The sequence below is a fragment of the Athene cunicularia genome, assembly GCF_003259725.1.
Source record: "Athene cunicularia isolate RWA chromosome 2 unlocalized genomic scaffold, athCun1 chr2_part1, whole genome shotgun sequence".
NCBI classification, from domain to species: Eukaryota; Metazoa; Chordata; class Aves; order Strigiformes; family Strigidae; genus Athene; species Athene cunicularia.
The window spans coordinates 141,609,858-141,629,275 of NW_020799095.1; positions in this window are offsets into that span (position 1 = coordinate 141,609,858).

Sequence of the window (19,418 nt, forward strand, 5' to 3'; positions counted from 1 at the left end):
TCTCAGCAGGTATAGCAAGAACAGCTCTTCAAGATACTCATGCTCATGCTCCAGAATAAGGCAAACAGCCTGTGTGTTGTTGCTAATCTCAAGAGGTTAACATCAAAATATAACTTCCCAAAGCACAAACAAATTCATATGAGTATAAATATTTCTGTATTCATGGCTGTTGAATGGCAGCCAAGCTCTGTGAGACCATGTGCCAGTGGGCACGCTTCTGGATCTCCTAACAGGATGGGTATAGATGGGCTATGTGACTTGAGGGAAAACACTGTGCAAGCTATGCATTTTCTGATGTGCAATGAAAAGCATGATGGATATATGCTTTGGGGGGATACTATATGTCTGACAATGTCTGAAAAGTGCTATGGCTGCCCACCACAGTACTGTAATTACTGTTCCTCAATGACCCATCATGTCCAAGATTCTTGCATAGGAAAGGTCCCTGAAGTGGTGAGTGGAACAAGGCAGCTCTACCTATCAAAACCCAGGCTGTGAGCAAACATCATCTGGGTGAAAAGTTCAGAAGAGTTTTTCCAAAGGAGCTGAAAACTCTGCAAGCAGAGACAAACCACAGCCTTTACAAATGACAAAAAGCTGTGATCCTGGCCAAGATACACCCATTCAGCAAATCAGGCATGTACTGATTTGGCTGTTTTCAGAATCTAACTGCAACTTCCAAAGACTGTATTATAAAAAACTTGTTTTCAAGAACTTTGCAACCCTTTTTTCTATAAACTCTTGTGGTCTGGATGCACAATTACTGGCTGTTCACAAATCCTTTTCTAATTCCAGTGTATTTCTTTGTTAGCAAGAAGATGCTGTCACCATAGCTACCCTGAATGCTTCAGTAGTGTTCTGCACATTGCTTACCATCAGGGAAAGCTGATTTACTCATTTGAAATGTGTTTTCTGGGACTATATTCCCACAAAAGCCTGAGGTTTCTGTGCACAAAGCTGATTAGAAAGTACTGACGTGGGAAGACATTTTGGCTGCTCTGTCCTGGTTTTACTTTGTTGGCCCTGCATTGTGCTGCCAGGTCATGCTCTTAAAATTAGGGAGTTATTTCAATGGCAGAATTACTTTTGTCCCTGTCAACGCATGGACATCTGCCATGTGAGTGGGGAAAGAAGGTGACTTTTTGGAGGTTCAGACAATTAATGGATTCAGTGAACCCTGACCCTGCCTGAGAAGGTAATTTGTCATTCTGTTCATCGGAGTATCAGTGAGGTCTTGGCTCTCTGATGGTTTGTATCGCATCCTTCCAGACAATTCTGATGTCTCTGCCCAGTCTTCCTGGAAAATGATAATGTCACTGAAACACTGTTTTGTTCTTGAGTGCATGCAGAGATGAGCTAGCCACCATCTGCAAAGAGTAGAAGATTCTATGAAGAATGGGCATACTTCCAGGCACCACAGCTTCTGGGCAGGAGGGCTGAACTATCAACAAAAATGTGGGGAACAGGGACTGTGGAATTGCTGGAGGAAGACAAACATGGGTATTTCAGCAAAAAGCTGTGCATGGGGCTAGTAGGAGGCACGTTTCACTCAGCAAATGGATTTAACATCCCTTGGCAGCATATCAGTGTGCTGTCAGCATGACTCAAGTTCGTGTCTGCCAGCCCATAAGGCCACTAGTGAGGCTGGTGCAACTTGGTAGGGCAGGAAAACCCCAAGTAGGTGTTGCCCAGAGTCCTGCAAAGCCCACACCACCTGGTACCTCTGGTACATCAACATCAAATGCCTTGCAGTGGAGCTCTGTAGATAGGAGGTGTGATCCCACAACCTTTATGAAGAGGAGTAAAGCCTGCTTAAGCTATATTCACGGGCTGAACCATGGCAGATATTCAATAAAACATGGGCCAGCAGCAGAGCTGGTGTGAGTCCATGTACATTAGCATCAATGAGGTCAGTGTTCTTGACCTACTGACTGTACTGATACTGCTGCTAATATGATTAAGACTCTAACAGGGACAGAGTGGTAAAGAAAGACAAATATCTATATAAAGTCTTTCCAAATAAAAGCCAGGTTTTCAAGAAACCATGAAAATGAAGATGGGTAAAATTACAGCCTGTAGTTAGGTTTCCTCAGTCTGCAGATGGGATCCATTTTCCCTAAAAATCTAGGTGTTAGGAGATAAGTCACACTACCCTAAAAGTGGTGCTTAAGTCATCTGGGATGATGGTCCTTCCAGATGTGCTTCTCTGCCTCCCTTAGCTATCTCTAAAATTTTAGAAGGCTGAAGACAGCTGAGATGATTCTAGTGCTATGAGTGAAACTGTATCCAACACCTTACTGGAGTTAGGCAAAAGATAAGCATGGAGCTTGTCAATATTTTACCAGTCTGTCATCTCAGGATGGTTATCTGTCAGTCTCTGGTCAAACAGGAGCCCCTCCATTAGAGATGTTTCCTTTCCAGCAGCTGCACTCTCTGTGGAAGATGACTTGTGCTGACTAACAGGGACAGAAGAAGCAGAGAAGCAGAGTTTCAGTGTCATCTTTTCATCTTGCAACCAGCCATGTGGACACCAAGACCATAAGAAACACTTCCCAAGTCTTAAAACCACAGATCCCAGAGATGTGCTGCAGATGCCTGGGGCTCTGTTCCACAGTCCTTCCAGCATGGTCTGTAGGGGACAACAGCTGGCAGCTTTTCCTACCACCAAAAGCACAGGGACCTGTCTGGCATGTTGATAAACATCCTACACTCCAGACCCCTATGCTCTCAGGCAGCTGCTGTTCTGATGCTTCTGCCTTGCAGGTGAAGGGAGGGGAAAAACCTTTGTAAGACAAGGGCAGTCCTAAGCCAACAGGGAAGACATGTCACCGTACCACGAGCCTAGATATGTGTCTTCCAGTGCCAAAGCAGTTGATGTCATAACAGAGAATGACTTTCTCATCATTCACTCAAACTAGGAGCACATTGATGGCATGCAACTTCAACAAAATAGGGCAGGATTGACTACAGGCCTCTGTTTACACTGACCTGAGGGATTTCATATGCAGAGGAATAATACTAGGAGCGTTTACACATCTTTGGTTACCATGCACAGCTAAGTTGAATGCAGAAAGTAGCCACCTTTCACTAGAGGTGCTGAGTGCTTTATTTCAGAGCCCAAGACATGGGTAAGGGCTTTTTGGAGGGATGGGAAGGTGTGGGAGGGAGATGTATTCTCTCACCTGCTTAGGCAAATCTTTAGACATTACAGGGAAACACAGGTAGACCTCTCTTTTCATTCTATGGAAGGACACCTGTAAATTAAAAGAAAGGTAAATCAAGAGCCAAATGTCTCAAATGTATCAGGAACTAATGTGTTATCACCAGCCAGTCCCATAACAATAAGAGCTCCCTCCTTTCAAAGCCTCTGAAGCGGAAAGCATTCAGTTCATTCCCCACCTGCTTCATCAGTTCCCCGAGATGTCCCAAGCCCTGGCTGTCCTCTCAGTCCTATTGTAAGGAGAACAGCCCAGGTCAGTGTGGGGTTGTTTGTAGTTGAGAACATTCAGAAGTTGGGTCCCCTGCCATTGCTATAAGCTTGCTCTCAGATACCCATAACCACACCAAACCCACGTACCAGGCACCACGGCAAGCACAGGCAGCCAGCAACTGGCAGTGCTGCCTCATTCATGCACAAGGCTGCAACAGCCTTCGGCTGCTTCAGACACAGAGGAGGCAGGGAGGCTCAATTTCCAATCTCCCAGCTCTTCTTGGATGAAATTCCTTTTGGACCAGAACAGCACACAGGCCAGAGGGATGTGGTCACCCTGGACAATCTATCTAACATGGTCCCCCATCTCTGAGGGACAGATCTGTAACAGCAGAAAGGTCTGGGTGACATGAAGGTTATGAAGATTTGTCAGCATGAGCCTGAAGTCACTCAAAAAATGTGTCATTGCTGCAATACTCTTCCACAAGTCATTAATATAACCAGAATCTGGGTCTACCTTGTTGTAATCACAGCTCCACCTGATGCTCCAGCAAGTTCCTTTTATTGTGAATTTTACAGCTAATTACAATGGCTAAATCTGCACTTAAATATGGGCAGAAGAAATGGTGAAATAAATACTGTTTATACTTAATAGGTTTTTATCACCTGAAGGCCCTTGGCTAAGGGAATTAATGTATACAAGCATGTGAACAGCATTTGGGGGTCTCTGAACAACTCATGAGCAGAATTGCCTGTCTAAAAATGAATTCATTGACTCTCCCCTTGGACACACTGCCTATTAAGATAACACCTGACAAGATTATTTACCACCTCATTACACTGCTTTGTGTAATTCAGCTGCTTTGGTTTCTACATTAAGCACTATTAGAAAACGTCTACTTTGTGGTATTGTCTGGCTAAATGGTACCTACAGGCTTTCATTGACAGAGTGGGAGGATGATAAAATACTGAACAACCCCCAAATCACACACAGCTATCAAGGTATGCAAAGCCATATTTTGGCCAAGCACCACAGCCACTGTTGGACCTCTGAGGATATTCATTAACTGTCCCCAAAAAGAATTAGCCTTGCAAGCTGGAAGGGAGATGAACTCCTACAGCCAGTGCCAGGAATGGAGTTCAAAGAGTCTGGCTCTGAGTGCCACGGGGTTTTACATTTGTTCCAGGAAAATATTTCTGACCAGAGATTTGACAAAAAATAAAATGGTTCAGAAGGCCAGCAAAATGAATGGACTCCCCTTCTAGCTGAATAGTGGCCTCACAGGTTAAGCATGGGAAACTGAGGCTCTGGGCCCCTTTGGAGAAACATGTATAATATGAGGTAAATTAGCACAGCTCAGTTTTCCCTTTGTCTCAGACTGGCAAATAGTCACTGGCCTTCTCAGATGTTCTGTGAAGATTAATTACTCTAGGCTTTTTTCAGTCCTAAGAATCCCTAAGTGTTGTTAATGAGTATTCCCACAGTACGGTCAATCACCATAAGTGACGACTTCTAAGTCATGCTCTAGCAAAGGCAGCCCAAGGCAGGATTCCAGGTATTTCTGAATTCAGAACCTAGTCATTAGAATAACTCATCATACACCCTTCACCAGATCAGTTAGATCCAGATTGCAAGAGGCATTTCGGCACTGCAGGATGTAAATGACTGAAGCCAATATTGAATATGGACCGTGAAGTTACTTTGCTCATTGCAACTTAAGTGAAGAGAGATCAAAGCATCTCAATTCTGTACTTTACTAAGCAGGTAAAATGCAATCTATCCACTGGCAGTGGGGCAGTTGGGGGGTGAGGTGGGGGGAAGAGAAATAATGTAGGCAAAGTACTTTGAGAGTTTAAAGCAGATATAAAATGTATCTTCTGTTATTATCATCCCAGTGTTAAGGTGTAATACTTGAACAGGCATTTCTTTGGCTGAGGACACTTCTCTGGGCTACCTGAGACAATGTCTGAGAAAGTATTCAGGGCACAAATATACATACAGAGAAAAACACAGCGGTTTCACAGGAGCTTTTCCTATTGCTAAACTTATGGAGGATACTTATTCTGCATAAGATAGGATGATTACAGCAGCTGGAAACTTTCACCATGGCCATGTGTCCAAACATTGCGGGGTTTGACACTTTCAGATGCCATCTTTGAATAGTGACAGTTAATCTGCAACAGACTGAGGAGTTCCAACCTCAAATGCAAAGACATCAATGGATAGACCAGAACACACCAAAGCAGCATTTCCAGATCACCTATATGAAACGAGTCTTACTGCTTTTGAAAACATCTACAGGACATGTCAGTACCCAAGTTATACTGCTTAATAAAGAAACTAACATTTTATTCCAAAACCAATGACAGCTAGAACCAACTTTTCATGTTCCTTGACCCATGGAAATGCCATATGTATTACAAAACATATCCTGACTTGATTAAGGAGGAGATCATAAATTACTCTGTTTGCTTGGGGCAAGGTTAGGTTATTTAATGAAGTAAGAGACTATTTTGTGTGTTAAGAGTCTCTCTGATAGAGCCTGTACTGTGCATAACATAATTTATAGACCACGCAAAGGGATGGTAAGCATCATTCCAGATATATGAAACGAGACAAATCAATTGAAATGAGCGAACTAATTGCCTGTGTTAGTGTCAGTAAATTGCTTGATTTCATTGACTTTGTTTTAATGTGATTATCTAATAAACAACCTTTTTCTTTAATTGCCTACTAAACAGCCAATGATTACGAACTGATTTTTTTTTTAAACTTTAAATGGTTATTTCAACCAAAATGTTCCATCTCCTTGTTTTAAAAACACGGTATCGTTTTGCATTGATGTCTACACCATCAGTGATAGGACCAGCTTTGGGCCACAGTGGCACATATTTACCAGTCAGCCCACTGTCTGAATGGGTCTCATAAGAGTATGAAACTTAATAGCAGTTGTTATAAAACTTCAATGTAATTTCAGGGAAAATACTGCCCATGAGGGCTCACAGCATCATTCCTGTATGGTTTAACTCTGTTCATTTTATAAGTATAAATAATAACCTCTATCATCTTCTGCTGCCCTTTAAATCAGTCACACATAGGGCCACATATACATGGCTGCATTATCTTACTTCCCAGATAGCAAAAAGCATCGCAGACAGGTCTTGTCCTGCCTGTACGTGGGATCAATCCTCTCAGCAGCAATGTTGCAGAAGCCCATGACCTCTGAGCACACTTAGTGTGCATTATCCCCTGTGAGATGGAGCACAAGTCTTGGAGCTGCTTGAAGATCTGCCAGCTGGAAGCGGCCCAGTGCAGAGTATGCAGAGGAGAGACTGGATCATGGTGCGTTCATGCAGCTGCTCCCTCCGCTAGTGCAGGCACTGGTGTTTGAGTGGGGAGGGCCAACAGGGTGCTGGGGCCAGCCCTACTGGCTCTGCAGCACTGCAGTTCTTCTTTCCCTTCCCAGCAATGGGTGCTCCCAGGGGCAAGTCCTCCTGTTTTCTGTCCCTTTGTTCAGCAGCAGATTAAAAAAAAAAAAATTATCCCATTTGCAGTAAAACCTTTGGCCTTCTGAAGCAACTGCAGATGCTTCATGAAAGGCAGTGCTTAGTAGCTGAATCTGTCACCACTTCTAGTGGGAGCTTTTGGCCCCTTGAGAACTAATCTGATGACCTTGAGATCTGCAATTGCTGCTCCCTGAAGCTCCAGTAGATAACCCTATGCATTAATCACCATAGCAGTCCAAACATCAGAAAAGCACTGGGTTGTTGTTTTTGGTTTGTTTTTGTTTGGTTTTTTTTTTTTTCCTCGCCCTCTAACAGCTCTCCTGGCTTCCAAGCATAATATTCAGAGAAGAGGAAGAGGAAGGTCAGGGCAGACTAGCAGAGAGTGTTCTTTGCAGGGATTTTGACCACAAAGGTTCTCATTACTAAGCTGTACAACACAGAGAGAGTTGCACTTGTACATTTAAAGTGTTAAATATTACAGTGGGTGTCTCACTGAGAGAAGTAAGGGCTGCTATGCTTTCCCCGCTGTTTAAAATAATGTATTTCCTCACAAAAAAACCAGCAAGTTTATCTGACTGATGGAGAGAAGAGAGTTCTCTCCTGTAAGACAGAGGCAGGAACCGCTCTGGTGCTGCAGTGGGGGTTGTGCTGTCATGGCAGCAGCTGCAAAGAGAGTAAAAACAGTAGTAGCAGGTCTGGCTCATCACTCATCACATTTAAGTTTCTTATTAGGAAAACCTCTCCTTGGTCACTCCTAAAAGCATCAGGAAGCCCTTTCTCCAAGTCCTCGTGGTGCTCAGTTGCTTCTCCAGCCTCTGGGAAACGACCGTGTTGGCATCTGTTACCATCACACTCTCTTTTACTCAGTGTCAGTTCACTGAGTTCAAGGAGTGCAAACGCACATTGGTTCACAGCTCCAAACCCCCCTCCCATCAGGCACATAGATGCAGGATGCTCTGAAGTTTCAATCTGCTGAAGATTATATTTGGCTCAAGCTGCCACGGGCTGATAAGAACCTCAACAGTTGAGCAAATGTTCATGCAAAAAAAAAAAAAATCTGTTTTAAGTAATCATTTCCAGAATAATTCTGTGGTTTCTGAGCGGTCAATAACATTAGAAGATTCCAGTGTTTTAAAGCTTATTTAAGATGACTTGCCAGTTTCCTAAGTGTAAAGCCCCTGGATTAATTTTTAACCACATTCATTCCAAGAATATGGAGCTAATTGACTGCTAATTAACTTTACAAGTGCAATCCATAAATAAGTGGTAACAAGTCTTCCCAGCTACTTTGACAAAGTTGGAGGAGAGAGATAGAGGCAAAAGTGCCATTTTTTTCATCTTTTGCTGTAAGGAACTGAAGTAATTGCTCAAACATTCATCAGCACAGAAAACCTCAAGGACAAACTGAGGCCTTTGTGATTAGTTAAGGAATGGATTATCTGTCCAGGGAAGCACAAGGTGTATCGAAGGGTGCATGTCTCTGCTCCCTTGCAGTTGTATAACCAAATTCCTTAGATAAGCCTTGAAGGGAAGAGATGTAGTCTGAGTGAAACTATATGTTTATTATGAAACCATGTGAGTGAAACCATAAATTAATGCCTACACTTTAATCCATGACTATGGCCTCAAAGAAGAGCTAAAAGATTGGTAAGAAAGATAAACAACTGACACCAGATGGAGCTAATGTCTGGATAATTGTCCAAGAAACAAAAACTGAGGAAACGGTAAATAAAGCTGGTAGGGGGAGATTGTGACCATTGACTCAGTTAGACAAAAGGGTTAATGTACCCCATTTTCTTCCCAACACAGGCGCAGAACCCACCTTTTGCTCATCTCTCATGGAAATGAGTTCATGAAATACCTGCCCCTCTTTGTCTAGTATGATAATCAGCTGATAAGATGAATTTAAAAAGGCGATAGAAAACTTACTCTGTGTGCACCCATCACCCTAGATTACTAGACCTGAGACAACACTGGATCCAGGGGTGGTGATCCAGATCTTCTCTTCTCTCTTCTCTCTTCTCTTCTCTTCCCTTCTCTTCTCTTCTCTTCTCTTCTCTTCTCTTCTCTTCTCGTCTCGTCTCGTCTCGTCTCGTCTCGTCTCGTCTCGTCTCGTCTCGTCTCGTCTCGTCTCTTCTCTTCTCTTCTCTTCTCTTCTCTTCTCTTCTCTTCTCTTCTCTTCTCTTCTCTTCTCTTCTCTTCTCTCCCTCTCCCTCTCCCTCTCCCTCTCTTCTTTCTTATAGATTTATAACAGACCACATTGCTTATTATCCTGTGGTGTGAACAGCCATAAACTCACAAATCAAATATTTGATCTAACTGTAGAGGTAGCTGCAGTTGTGCTGGTCATCGATAACTCCCTTTCTAGTCAATGTGGATGAATGTGGATGTCTACTTTAGGGATCCTGTGTAGGAATCACTGTTTCTCCTGGCTGACTCCAAGGAAAGGTACCTAGCTCCTTGTGCCCATACCAGAGATGTCAGTCAGGTGAATCCTGCTCAACATGTCAGCAGGCACTCCCCAACTCTGTTAGACACAAAATGCATAGCCTACATCTTGCAATCTACTGCTGAAATAGATCACCTCTTACTCACCCTCTTCTTACAGCTCATTCATTTGCTCTGTAGCTCCCAGACACATGGTGTGCATACCCTGGGCTATATACATTTCCCTGTCTGAGTTAGAAAAGAAAAGACATGGTGAAATTACTATTTCTCCCGGTCAAGTCAGGAAAACCTTCTCTCCTGTCAGACAGTGTTTGACAATATACACAAAAAAGTCTACATCTCTACTCTGAATGTTTGAATTTGCTGCAGTTCCCAGCTGTGCTCAGTGGGATTGCAATTCAGATGACTGAAAGAGTAGATAATAATTCTTTTCTTCTGTCCCAGACTGATAGCCCAGATTGTACCTTTGCTCCATGCAGACTATATCTGTATTCATATTTAGTATGGTTCGGTATTTAATCAGCAGAAGAAATACCATGTCAAAAAATTTAATCAGAGGCTGTTCTGAATTATGATAATGTTGTTATCACCAACAGCTCTTTGGTAGCAGAAAACAGTGTGCTGGGTACCAGGCAGATATGAAATGAAAAAATAGGTCTGAACCCCAAGACCTTAGAGAAATAGTTGTCACACCCTGTAAACAATCACCCCCCACTAATTACCTTTCACTAGATAGCACATATGGGTCTGGGCAAACTGAAAGGCAACACTTAGCCCTCTGCTAATCTGTGTCAAGTTGTGCTAATTAGGAAGCCTCAATTCTCTTTCTGCTTCTTCTACTAAAATGATTCACCTGCTAGTTACTGTTACTGAGCGACCTGCTAGTTACCTGTGCTAATCCACCATGTGTAAATACTCTGAGAGATCTCACACTGGAAGCCATTTGAAAGGTAGGTATTATTAATTCGATGCAAGAATTCAGAAATATGAAAAGAGCATGATATCTGAGCAAGACTAATGGCAACACTGAAGACAGCTCTTTGAGTCTAACATGTAACAGTGGAGGGGATCCAGCTCTGCTCACTGTTTTCTGTTGTGAGTTCCTCCAGGCAGCTCTCGCCTCAGATAAGGCTGAATGCCTCCTAGCTGAAAGCCATGTCAGGAAGGACTCGGTGTAATGAGACTGCTGCCAAAATGACAAGTAGGGGATGGAGTTTCAACCTTTGATAGCAGACAGGACAACTGGCTTGGTGACTGAAGGTCTGTGGAGCAAGAGCAGGGAAAGAAGATTCACTCCAAGGAGGTGTCTGGGCAGCTTCCTCAGATAAGCCAAAAGGCCTGAGTTTGTACAAGGGGAGATTTTATATATTTATGCATAAAAAAAAGTTCTCTAGCTTTCATGATAAAGGGTCTAGAGACTTCTAGAGAGGCAGAGGACATTGAGTGGATGTTTAGAAATGAGATTCCTGGCATGCCCTGCTCACAGCACTTTGGAAATCACCGAGGTGAGCATCCAGCCCTGTATGGCTGTTCCACTGCTCCTGTTCCTGGAAAATAAGAGAGTGTGAAATGAGAAAATCTTTCTGGAAAAATAGAAGGATAATCAAATTCTTCTGAAATTCACATGAAAAAGACCTCAAATTTGGGTCAATGAATCACTATTCCTGGCAAGTAGTTTTCCATTAAGTCACTGTTTGGATGCTTTGATTGCAGTGACTTGGTAGCTAACCTTCGGTACATAGCTGAGCTGCAGCCATCAGCAGAAGGGAGGGGGTACATAAAGCACAAGAGATTTTGCATGGCAGAGGGTGTGCTCTTCCAAAAATGCCAGTCTGGATGGCAGTGGTGACCTCACATCAACCCCCTTAAAGAACACATACACATAGGATATAACACTCATGTCCCTGCTGTTACTAGGGTTTGAACTCTTGAAAATACTGCACAGCAAAACTTGTGCTTTTGTAGCAGCTATGAGATTTACATAAATATAACACACAGTTTCCTTTGCTCCTTCCTGCCTGAGTGTACTTTGGCCCAGTTATTTCTCTCTGTCAGATGGCAATTTATTGTTAGCAGTAAGCATAAGAAAAAGGCACAGAGAAGTGCACGAGAGCTATAGGACTTGGCATTGTGATATCGTACCATTATTGCTGTGTGGTGTTACATACCTTTGCCATATGTGGTTCTGTGTGCCAAGTGCTTGCTGGTTTATTCTGCCATGTGAGCCACACAGTTGCTGGAACAAACACAACATATGTCCCTGATTTTATTTCCATGCCCTCCTCTATCAACTGAGAAAATTGTGAGATGCACTCTGCTTTTTTATGAAAACAGAAAGAAGCCAAAATATGTTGGATGTGAAATTTTATTAGTTCATTGGCATCATTACCCTTTTTGTACAGCAGGAGTAGATGAGGAAAAGCATCCCTGATCTGCAGAGCAGGAACCTGACTCCAGCTAGATGTCCCTGCAGGGAGGTTGCACAGCTGCCCACATGCTGCCCTGAGCCTGGGCTTTGACCGCAGGACCTGCCAGGTTAGGGAAGGACACAGAACAACAGGGAGAAGGAGACCAATACCCTTGAGAGCCAGCTGCACACTGAGCAGTGGAGTCCAGGGCAAGCCATGGCCAGGTCTGTCCTTCCCCAGCTCTGAGGTCCATGGAACATCTCTTGAGGTTCTCACTGATGGAAAGACTTGGGTAAGTACAGGCAGTAGGTAGGAATGTCATGTTTGAAGATCAGTTTCTTGGTGCCACCACATTAGCTTCCCCGTTGCTTGCCCACTTGACTCTTAGCAGGATGGAAGCTATATAATGAGCCCCATGAGATCCTGGAGTCACCATGGAGGGGAGAACCAAGCCTCAGCACTGCAGGTGACACTGAAACCTCTGCTAAGCAAAGTGGTAATTCTGCTTCGTCTGAGTGTGTAGGACTGGAAAAACCTCTTGTCTCACCATTCCTTCTGCACGTTAAATTTTCTGAGCAGTGTCTTGCAAATGTTGCTTTTTAGCATCTCAGCAATAATTCAATTTTTGTTTTGTTTTGTTTTTCTCTTCAATTTATTTTTAAAAATAACTTTGAACATTCAAGATGAAGAAGCTGATTTGGGAATGCTGATGATACATGGCTGTCTTTAGTGAGACACAAAACATTTCTGCTTGTGGTTTATGCCCATCTCTCACTGAAATTTCCTGCCCATTAAGGGAGGCATCAAACAGATGAGAATTTTTAAACCATATAATTTGTGTAGTATAATAATAGGACAGACCAAATAAGTTAAATCAGAGCACTGCTTTTGGCAAAATTGCTTTTATTTACAACAACAAAGACATGGCATGTGTATTTACCATTATTCACATCCTCTACTGCTTTCACTCTGCTCACCATCCCTCCCACATCTGAAAGAAAGCAACCTAAATTGATATTGATTCTGATTAACTCTAATAAAAAATTAATCCCTAGGAAGTATAGCTCAAATGCAGCCTGTATGCCAGTCTTCACTGGGCAGTCACATGCCCTTGTTCAGTAAAACCCTAGGAGCACACTGGATTCAAGGCTGAGTGTTTTCTCATTCTTATTTCTGGTGCATGGCAAATGAGCCTGGAGCTTTCACCTTAATAATCTGGCCAATATACATACTCTTCCAGGACAGTTTTTATCAATTGGGTTGTTGCTTTTCTTTCTTAAGAAACTTTTTTTTTTTTTTTAAATTCTAAAAGCATTCTAGTTAATATACTAGAAAAAAAAGTTAGATTATTTAGGAAATATGAATGCCTGCAATGCAGACATTTACCTCTGTGCTGTTGCCTCCTCCTTTCACTCAGCGCAGAGCAATAGAGTCTTTCAGGATTCTGGTAATCTCATCATAATGCAAGTGCCTAAAATGAGTCAGATGAGCCCTTAAAGTCCCTGTTTCTCCCCAAAGCTCAGAAGGAGTCTTCATCAAAGATGTTTACAGACAAATGGGAGTTATAACAATATCTTTGCTCATATTCAGCAGTACATATCCATTTTATAAACACATGGATGTGTATTTCTAGTTCAGTTCATGAGACTTTATTTATACGTATTTAAATTTATTAGCTATCAGTAATAAAATAGTATTTGCCTATATTACCAATACAATCAGATTCAGTGCAATACCTAACCAAAATCTTTCCCTCTGTCCTACAGAAGGTTGGGATGGTCATTAATGGCTTTTCCTAGTCTGAAATCTTTTACTCTTCCATGGAATTTTTGTAGCTATCTTTTTTATCACGGATTCATTGACCAGCCCAAGCCAGACTGAGCTATCACAGCGTTTACCATGGCCTGGATCAAACCAACTCCTGCTGATATCAACAAGGAGGAGAAGACTCCTGGTCCTGTTTGCAGTGTGTGCTCTGATGTCTTACCTATCTAGAAAGCCTGCATATCCATCACTTTTCCACTGTTAACACACTGGAAAGTTAATTAATTTACTTGTGCTGAGTGGGAACTAACCTGACAATAAGCTCTGTTTTGCTGCACATTTAACTTAATACACAAGTGTGAAATAAAAGAGTACACGGAGGAAGCTTTGGGAGAAGAGCCCTTGGAAGGTGTGATACTACTGGGACAAGGCTGTGTCTATGTAGATCTTATGCTGAGTTCCTATGCATGTGCTCAAAATTCTCATTTCAGAGCTTGCCACCCAAAACAGATAAGCCTGGAACACCAACGATGCTTAGTGCCAGTGAATCTGTGGTAAAAAAGCCATCAGGATCTCAAAGCTGGACTGACCAGTGGGGAAGATGCTAGTACTGCACTGGACAGAGGGGATGCTTTTATTTTCCAATAGTGCTTGGGGAACAGAGGTGCTGTCCAGAGCTCAGAAGAGCTTTGTTCCTTTGAGAAATGTTACTGACTGGTTTGCTGGGGATACTAAGGAGGTCAGACTAGCCACAGAGAAGTTAATTTATAACATTTTATGGAAATTTTTTATTTTTATATGGGTTTTGACCTGAAAGTCTAAAGGAAACGTCACTACACACACATAATTCAATGTAATGTGAGGTCTAGCAAATGCAGACACATCAGACATTTCCATTTCAGCTACAAGACCTTTAGAAATATGCACGCACTAGCAGGGCTCTCTCTAGAGCAATGTGTATTAAAGATAAGCAACAAATAGATTGCTTGTCAGCAATACTGGAGAGAAAATCTTACTGGCAACATTTTTCATTCATCTGCCTAGGGCTCAGAGCTGAAGCATAAGTGTGCCAACACCTGAAGGAGGGGTAACCTGGGGAAGGGTTTTTTCAGCTTTTTCTGTGTGCACTCAGAGAAACCAGCATCCCATTTTGGCCCTTCCAGTTCTCTTTGATGGCCTTGTGTCTGTAGATACCTTCCTCCTCCTACAGGAAGCTTTTGGGGCAGCAACCTACAGCTTTCCATTGCTGACAGGCTCTCCTCTCACTATTAATAAGCTTTCTGGAAACAGATTTGGTCAGTCCCTGAAAGGAAATTAATTCTACCAAAAGCCTCTGTCTTTCACCCAAGTACTTTCATATCCCTGTAGCCTTTCTCTGGCACAGTGGGTGCTTCTGTGCCCCATGAACTGACCTCATAGCATTCAGCTCTTCTGCAGATGCAAAACCAAACCCCACACTGCTACATCCCTGCAGAATGAATGCAGAATTAAGAGCTGGGCTGTATCCTGTACAGAAAACAATTTAGCTGGGTTTCTTTGGTATTTTTTAAAAGGATTGAACAACATCCTGAAATCCCAGTTCCTTCTTGCTGCAGTGTTATCCTTTGATCTACAAGCTGTTGACTGATCTGTTTGCTGCTCTCAGAAAATTAAGAGACCATGCATCTGGAGTCACAGCACTTCCCCTGCAGGCAGCTGGGTGACTAGTTTGAAGACAGCTATGTAATTAACAGTCTACCATCATCACACTAAAATCGGAGGATGCTTAAGAGGAGACCGTTTTTCATCCAGATCTTCAATGCACTTGACAGTCAGTAACTTTATTGAGGCAACAAGACCCTGGACATTAACATTTCAGAGAGATAAACCATTTCAGACAACCTGAGTTCCTAAAATATTTCAGCAGCTCTGAAAGACAGAGCAGGGCTCTAGCTCCAAATACTGTGCTTGTTTTCCTGGCTAGTGTTACAATTCGGGGAATTAAACAAGCAGGTAGCAATACACGGGAGGAAGGCAGAGGCTCTCCTCGGGGACCCTGCACAAAGTCTGGGCTGCTGGTGGGGGGTTGGTCCCTCTGCAATGGGGCTGCTGCAGATGGAATAACCAGATGCAGTGTAGGAAGTACATCATCCCAGCCCAGGCAAGTACAAGAAAATGGCCTTGCAGAGTGAAAGCTCTAGAAAAGAACTAAAATGGGAGTAAGAAAAAGATAAACTCCAAAACACACAAAAAATGCAATGGCAAAATCACTGCTGGGACTTGTTGAATGGTAAATTGATGCTGTTGAAAGGAAATGTAATCCTTGCTTGGGGTTTGTGCTAGGATTTGTGAGTGATGATAAAAATGAGTCTTCCTTCCAATTACACAACTGCAGCAGACCCCCACCATGGTTTGGTTTATGTGGAAAAAAGCCAGTGTCTCCTCCTCACCCATTCTGGTTCATGACTTACCTTTCCCATATCACAGGGCTTTGTAAAGACTGACTGGTCCTGACTAGAGGACAGGATGGCAGGACTAAGTGACCCTTTGCTGCAAACTGAATCCCTTCTCAGCATGCTGGGAATATAAACAGATTTGTTCTGTTGCTGCCACCACAGACAAACCATCCCTTTCAGACAGGAAGGGAGAAGGTGCTGTTTGAAACATAGCCTAAAGCAGGAGTCACAGCAGCACTGAACTGTTCAGGCTGGGAGACCCTGGGGAGGTCTCCAGCCTCTAGAGAAAAAGGCAGAGACTGCATAGCCTCTCTGGGCAACTAGCTTCAGGCTTAGTTGTCCTCATTGTGAATATTTTTTCCTTACAGCAGAAGTTCCCTATGAGGAAAAAAAGGACAATGAATCTGTGACTGTCCTTAATCTGGTGATTATGCGGGGGTCATGAACAGAGGCAGCATACATGAACTCGAGGTCCTTTAGCCAAAGCATGAGTGACACACTAGAGTGTTGCTTCACAGAAGCTCTGGATACAACACAATCTCTGGGACATCACTGGAGGCACTTGTGTCTGAAAGCGGTGTTAATACTGCTGGAACTATGTCTTGAGCAAGTCAGAATATATTTTTTTTCTGGTAAATGACCCATATGATGAATTGAAGCTTAGTTCACCTTGTCCCTGCTCAATTTACTTTGAAATAATAGTACATTGTTCCCCCACACTACATCATTGGAGAACTGATCTCTGCAGGCTCAGTTGCACCAGAACCAGGGGACCTGACTGACAGGACCAATGGGCAAGACATGAGGCCAAGGTGTCAAGATGATTGGCAGTTTTCATCTGACCTCAGAACCTTCCAGTAAATTTACAGTAATTTATCATATTCTAGGCCTTATTTAACAAAGAGTTGGTTTAATTGTCAAACACCCCAAATAGATGGTTGCTTACATATTCACTCTGTTTCTATTTGTGTGCATGCACTGGGGTACATATATAGACTTTTTCAGAATATTTCAATACTCCTGCAACTCAAATTCTTGCTTTATATAAGGCTTGCCTCATTTGCAGATGTCTGATGAAATTTATTAGGAACAGCATTTTAAAAAAATTAACTGAGATAATAAGACAGTTTATCACTTCCAAATTTAATAGATGTCTGGAAAGTTATTACATGGTCATTAAAGTAAATTCCTGTGCAAGGAGGTTTCATGTAGTGAGAAAAGCTACAACAGAAAAATCAGATTATGGGCCCAGATAAAAGCTAAGTCACCTTTCCTCATGTATAAGATTGTTCTTATCTCTAATTTTTCATCCCTTCCTATCCACTGAAGGGCTACACTTTGATTGATTCAAAAACTGGAGTGTCTGGGACAGAGCAAGACCCAGGTAAGGACAGGATTAGTCTAGCTGTACATGGGAACACAGTTCACTTCTGCAAAGTACTGTCTTATGGCTTTTCTACTTCTAGTGTGAGAAAGGACTTTCCTTTGCTTTTCAAACTGACAGAGAAAGCTGCTTCTGAGCAGCCCTTCCTCTCACCTGAGAGTCTGTAAAAAACATAGCTTGTACAAGTGTGAATTAGGACTGATGATCATTTAATTGTTCTCCCTCCCACTCCTACTCAGCCTTTAAACCTCTTTGCCTGCTTTGCCGACTTCTTCTCTTAATCCTTCTTTATCCAAATCCACCTCCCTCTCTGTCACCTTTATGGCAGAGGTAATCCATATTGCAGCCCCATCAGGCTCCTCAGCTACCAAGACTTCCATTTTAACTCTATATTTCATTATTAATGGAGATTTGCTCACACAGTGCATTTGCCATTACACTCTCATTGCTTTTCATCCGTTTCTGCTCTTCCCCACTGGCAGCCATGCCCCACAGTGGCTGCCAGCTGCACTACGGCCACCATGCCACCCTTAATGGAAACCATCCCTTATAGCCAGCCTTGGACTGCTCAGCCCACTTCAAACACTTTGCTCTCTTAGACCATCGCATCAGTCCATCATGATGTTCAGCTCACAAATAATGAGAACTTCCATGTGAAGGTTTCTCTGGGTACCTGCCATTTACACTAAGGACACACGGGTCACTGGGCAATGTCCCAGTATGGGACATCTTAATTCCAGTGTGGGATTAAGTGCCAATGGATTGGTCTCATGTGCTTTACCTCAGTTCACAAGTCTGGAAATAGTTATAAGATAATAGGTAAGTGCAAAAAACTAACACTCACTCACAGACCTGTGCAGTCTCACTCATTTTTTATCCAGCCTCCTCGATTATGTCTTCCCAACCAAAGTCAAAGCCCTAGAACAGAAATGATGCTTTATGAAGCTGACCTAGTTACAGATCAGCAAGCTGGTGAAATCTGTAACATGGTAAAGAAAATGAATGAACTCAACGTGCAGCTCTATCCAAACTCCAGCTTAAAGCGCCTCAAGAGATCACATTAATATGGCAATTTAAATAAGATTTATGGCATTCTGCTCTGTTCCTGGGGCACCAAGGGTTGTGAAGGCCAGTCAGCATGCTCAAAATCACTGTAAGTACCTCTGAGCTTCCTCTGTGTGGTCTGGCATAAAAGCAGCATAGGGGGAGTGATTGGCAGCAAGGACAATAGTTTATCAAGCGAAGATAATGCCAACCAGGGGAAGGATCAAAGGCAAATGCATATTATAATTTATGCTGATTCTTCCTTCCTGCTAGCAGAGAGGTATCTGGTGGGACCACAAGCCCTCTGGGACAGGGTCTGTGGCCTAGATCTTCAAATACACAGAGATATCAAATTCCCACTGGCATTTTTTTAAGCATTAGAGGCTATACCTTTGCTATAGTCCAAGCACCTAAAAAAGTTTCCTGTATTTAATCTCATAAGTGTGCTTTTGTATATAATTTATGTATTTACATGTGTGTGCACATTTGCAATTTTACCTCTGGTGATGTAAAGATGTGCCTCTGTCTGGAGATCTCAAAGGAGACATTCCCTGGCATAGGAAACCGATTTTCCACACTGTTAAATTGTTACCATAGTCCTGGCACAGTTTTGGGCTCCAGGCCAGCAAGCACTGTCCCAGATATTCCCCAGATATGACTGAGGGTGCACATGGAGCAGACACCCTTGCCAACAGGCAGTCTGGATGTGGCCACACTACACAATCTGACAGTTCGCCTAGAAGACACAGGCCACCCCATGCCAGCTGGGCTCAGCAGCAGGGAACAAGTACAGACACATGCCTTTAGCCTCATCCAGCCACAGTTACTGAGCAAACTGGCTAAGGTCACAGAAAAAATTTCTGGCAGGAGAGGAAACATTGGTGTCCAGAGCCCTTGCTCCTTCCCATCATGGAGCCAGAGCGACCTGTGGGGTGGCCCAGCATCTCCAGTCCCCAGTTCACCTGGAGCTTCTGTGAGACTTGGGCTGTTTCATTTTC